This window comes from Tupaia chinensis, unplaced genomic scaffold, assembly GCF_000334495.1.
Source record: "Tupaia chinensis unplaced genomic scaffold, TupChi_1.0 Scaffold000201_1, whole genome shotgun sequence".
In the NCBI taxonomy this organism is placed as follows: domain Eukaryota; kingdom Metazoa; phylum Chordata; class Mammalia; order Scandentia; family Tupaiidae; genus Tupaia; species Tupaia belangeri.
Genome location: NW_006159676.1, coordinates 2,391,934 through 2,397,596, shown reverse-complemented (window position 1 = coordinate 2,397,596; position 5,663 = coordinate 2,391,934).

Sequence of the window (5,663 nt, the reverse complement as noted above, 5' to 3'; positions counted from 1 at the left end):
CCCGCTTTTTTTTTTTTTTTTTTTTTTTAGTTGTTTGACTTTCTGGCTTTCTTTCTTTCTTTTTTGTAAAGAAGTTTTTTACCATAGGACACATGTGCTTACTGGAGAGAGAGAGAGACAGAGACAGTGACCATGCCACAATCCCTTCTCCATTCTCCTCTTGGGATCTTGGGCACGCACGCACATGTGACTGGCCTGAATTTCAAGCTATCGGGTCCGGGACTCAAACCCTGGTCAAACAGGTAATGTAACCTCTATGATATCTGTTGGCCCCTGTTTTTTTATTTTTATTTTTTATTTTTATTTTTTGAGAGGTTTTTGCTATAGGGCACATGCACTCACCAGAAAGACAGAGAGAGACAGAGAGACAGAAAGCGAGAAATCACCCCCCGGGGGGGATGGTCACGCCGCAATCCCTTCTCCTCCATTCTCCTCTCGGGATCTTGGGCACGCACGTACACGCGCCCGGCATGAGTTTAAGCCACCAGGTCCAGGACGTGAACTGCAGTTGATTACGTGGGAGTCCAGTGACATAGCCATTATGCCAACTGCTGGTTCCCTTATTTTTTTTTTATAGGGTGTGTGCACTCCCCAAAGAGAGATAAGGAGTGAGAAATCATCCCCCAGGGGGGATGGCCATGCCCCAATCCCTTCTCCTCCATTCTCTCGGGATTTGGGCACGCACACAGATGCAATTACACACACGTGATTTTCTTTTCTTCTTCTTCTTCTTCTTTTTTTTAGAATTATTTTATTTAACTTTACGTATTTATTGATTTAAATTAGACCAGAAAGGGATAGAGTGTATGTGTGGGGGCGTGGAGAGTGAGAAAGCAAGCCGTCAGGTCCGGGACTCAAACCGTGGTGGGCCAGGTGGGAGTCCAGGGTCCTTAACCACCACGCCACCTGCTGGCCTCCCACACACGTGATTTTCAAGCCACAGGGTCTGGAATTGGAACCGTGGATGACCGTGTAGGAGTCCAGCCCCTCGGAATGCTGGTCCCCACAATGCATTTCTGTCTGGCGCATGCGCTCGCCAGACAGACAGAGAGAGACAGAGAGCGAGAAATCACCCCCCAGAGGGGATGGCCACGCCGCAATCCCTTCTCCTCCATTCTCCTCTCGGGATCTTGGGCACGCACGCACACGTGCCCGGCGTGAGTTTAAGCCACCAGGTCTGGGACTCGAACCACGGTCGGCTACGTGGGAGTCCAGCGACATAGCCATTATGCTAACTGCTGGCCCCTACAATGCATTTCTTAAGCTGCCGAGCCTAGGACTTGAACCTCAGAGTCCGTCGCGTGGAATCCGCCTGCCTTCGCCCAGTGGCTTCAGCCCGTGTTTGTTGTAGGGGAAGAGGCAGGAGATTGGCGACTCCCTGGGCAAAGGGGAAACACACCCCGGGGTGACGAGGGCTGCCGGGATCTCACAGATTGCAGAGTATTGGGGAGAAGGGTCACCTTGATCGAACAAACAGTGGCTCCCTGTCCCCAAAGGTGGGAGTCATGCATTTTCATTTAGGACTAGGCCATCCAGGCCCCGCCATCCTACACAAACGCAGGGGTGTGGGCTTGCTTCGGACCTTGCTCAAACATTTGCTTTTCAGACCAGGTCCTGCCGGGGGACCAGGCCCTTTACCCAGTTGACAGGTCACAGCTGGGGTGGCCGAGAGAAACCCACACCCTGGGCTGGACCACTGGGCTTGTCTTCAGATCTGAGTCTTGGTGCCAGGAGTCCCGGATTCGAGATCGGGCAGGGTTGAGAGCGGGTGACGACAGTCTCAAGAATTTTGGCTCCTTGGGGCTGACAGGTGGCTTGGTGGTTAAGGGTCCTGGACTCCCACGTGGCAGACTGCGAATCGCATCCCGGGTCTGGCGGTTTCTTTTCTCCCTTTCTCTCTCTCTCTCTGTCTCTCTCTGATCAAACTGGAAAATAATAATTCTGATAATAATAAAGTTAAATCATTCCTTAAAAAAATAATTATATTTTATTTAACTTTATTTCTTTATTTTAATTTGACCAGACAGGGATGGGGGGGAATAATGCTGATAATAATAAATAAAGTTAAATCATTCCTTAAAAAATAATTATATTTTATTTAACTTTATTTCTTTATTTTAATTTGACCAGACAGGGATGGGGGGGAGAGAGAGAGAGAAAGAGAAAAACTGAAAAAGCAAGCTGCCAGGTCCGGGATTCGAACCACAGTCAGTCATGTGGGAGTCCAGTGCCCTGAAGCACTATGCCAGTAGGTTTCTTTTTAAAAGAATTATTCATTTAAGTAATAATTAATTTAGTATTGAGTTTCTTTGATTAATTATTGATTATTAATCATATATATGAATATATGTATTTAAATTTGTTGTAGGTTACTCGTGCTCACCAGAGAGAGAGAGAGAGAGAGAGAGAGGATAAAACTGAGAAATCATTCCCAGGGGGGATGGTCATGTCACCATTCCTTCTCCCCCGGTCTCCTCTCAGCATTTTGGGCACGCACGCACATGTGCTTGGAGTGATTTTCAAGCCGCCATGTCCGGGACTCGAAACACGCAGTCAGGCATATGGGAGTTGAGAATTCCAACCACAATACCATCTGTTGGCTTCCCAAGTGTTTTTGTTTTTGTTTTGTTTAGTTTTGAGAGGTTTTTCCTATAGGGCGCCTGCGCTCACCAGAAACACAGAGAGAGACAGAGAGACAGAAAGAGAGAAATCACCCCCCAAGGGGGATGGTCACGCCGCAATCCCTTCTCCTCCATTCTCCTCTCGGGATCTTGGGCACGCACGCACACGCGCCTGGCGTGAGTTTAAGCCACCGGGTCCGGGGCTCGAACTACGGTCGACTAAGTGGGAATCCAGCAATATAGACATTACATCAACTGCCAGTCCCAATTTATTATTTTTTTTTAAGGGAGATTTTTGCTATAGGGCATGTGCACTCGCTGGAGAGACAGAGAGACACAGAGAGACAGACGGCAAAAAAAATCACCCCCCCAGGGGAGATGGCCACGCCGCAATCCCTTCTCCTCCATTCTCCTCTCGGGATCTTGGGCACGCACGCACATGCGCCCGGCGTGAGTTTAAGCCACCGGATCTGGGACTCGAACCACAGTCGACTACATGGGACCCCCAAATCCCGATAGGATGGAGAGGTGGAGAGAGGATTGCAGCATGACTGGGCCCCCTTGGGGGGACTCTCTCTCTCTCTCTTTCCCCGTCTCCCACACACGCTCTGACAATTGGAAGAGAAGTCACCTTGCAGAAGACTTAGCTTGTTCTGGGCCGATTCACTTGGCCAGTCCCCCTAAGTTATGTCAATATGTGGTGAAGGCTTTTCTGCTCCCGGGAAGGTGAGATAAAGCCCCGCTTTTTATCAGCGAATGATTAACAAAATGTTATTTTTGGCCCGGTTACGCCTCCTCTTTCTAAATACAAAACGGACAACAAAATGTTTTTTCTTTCCTCTTTTTTAGTTTGATAGAGGGTGCATGTGCTTCTCAGAGAGAGAGGGGTGGGATGGATCAGAAATCACCCCCCAGGGGGGATGGCCACTCTGCAATTCCTTCTCCTCCATCCTCCTCTTGGGATTTTGCAGACGCACACACGTGCAGCCAGTGTGATTTTCAAGCCACTGGGTTTGGGACTCGAATGGCTATGTTATCGGACTTCCATGTAGTCAGCCGTGGTTCAAGTCCCGGACCTGGTGGCTTAAACTCACGCCGGGTGCGTGTGCGTGCGTGCCCAAGATCCCGAGAGGAGAATGGAAGAGAAGGGATTGCGGTGTGGCCATCCCCCCTGGGGGGTGATTTCTCACTTTCTGTCTCTCTGTCTTTCTGGCGAGTGCATTCACCCTATAGCAAAAACCTCTAAAAAATATATATATAAATAGCTATTTTAAGAACACTTTCAATTTTATATTTTATAAATAATTATTTCATTTTAAATTTAAAAAAAAATTTTTGATCAGAGAGACACAGAGAGAAAGTGAGGAAGAAAGCCACCAGGCCCAGGACTCGAACCTCAGTCGCCCATGTAGGAGTTCAGCATCTTAACCCCATGTCACCCGCTAGTCCCTCTTACTATTTTTTTTCCTAAGAATTCTTTTATTTGGGGCTGGCAGGTGGCGTGGTGGTTAAGGGCACTGGACTCCCACATGGCTGACCACAGTTCATGTCCCGGACCTGGCAGCTTGCTTTCTCACTTTCCCTCTCTTTCTCTCTCTGTCCCTCTCTGGTCAAATTAAAATAAATAAATAAAGTCCAATAAAATCATTCTTTAAAAAAAAAATTCCAGGGAACCAGCAGTTAGCGTAATGGCTATGTCGCTGGACTCCCACGTAGTCAACCACAGTTCGAGTCCCGGACCCGGTGGCTTAAAACTCACGCCGGGCGCGTGTGCGTGCGTGCCCAAGATCCCGAGAGGAGAATGGAGGAGGAGAGATTGCGGCGTGGCCACCCCCCTGGGGGGTGATTTCTCGATTTCCGTCTCTCACTGTCTGCATCGCTATCTCTCTAGGAAGAGCATGCATCCTAAGGGAAAACCTCTATAAGAATAATAATAATAGTAAAAAATATGAAATAAATAGGGGCCACCAATGGGGTGATAGTTAAGGCACTGGACTCCCACATGACTATCCATGGTTCCAGTCCCAGACCTGGTGGCTTGCTTTCTCATTTTGTTTCCCTCTGATGAACACATGTGCCCTAGAGCAAATAAATATAAATTTAAAAAATTAAAAATTAAATACGTATTTATTTGTAATATAATTAAATAAACAACTCTATTTTTTTTCTTTTTCTTTTTTGGAAAGGTTTTTGCTATAGGGTGTGTGTACTCTCCACAAAGACAGAGACAGAGAGACAGAAAGGGAGGTTTCAGGGGAGATGGCCACGCCGCAATCCCTTCTCCTCCATTCTCCTCTCGGGATCTTGGGCACGCACGCACACGCGCCCGGCATGAGTTTAAGCCACCGGGTCCGGGACGCGAACCGCTGTCGACTATGTGGGAGTCCAATGACATAGCCATTATGTCAACTGCTGGTCCCAATAACTCTATTTTTTATTAATGTTTATTTATTCATTTATTCCTTCCATAAGGGAAAGAAACAGAGAGACAGGCGCCCCCAACAGTGCCCTCCTGTGGTTATCAACCCCCAGCCTCTCCCAGTCCTGCCTCCTGCCTGGCGTGTCCCGGGAGGTCTCTGGCTGTGGACAGACCCAGTCCAGCCCCGACAATAAATATTTATGTTAACTCTCTTCCTCTTGGTGCCAGAAACCATCTGGGGGCACGGGTTCTGCGCTCTGCCTATCATAGCCATGGGAGAGCCCTAAAACAAACAGATGAACACACTGATAGAGCGAGCTGATGTAAGAAGGAAATAAAACAGGCTGGAGACAGAGGGGCCGAATCTGGCTGGGAGAGTTCCAGGAGGTCGCTGGAGAGACAGAGACAGAGACAAAAAGCGAGAAATCCCCCCCCAGGGGGGACAGCCACGCCGCAATCCCTTCTCCTCCATTCTCCTCTCGGGATCTTGGGCACGCACGCACACGCGCCTGGTATGAGTTTAAGCCACCGGGTCTGGGACGCGAACCGCGGTCGACTACGTGGGAGACCAGCGACATAGCCATTACGACAACTGCTGGTCCCTTTTTTTTTTTTTAAGAGTT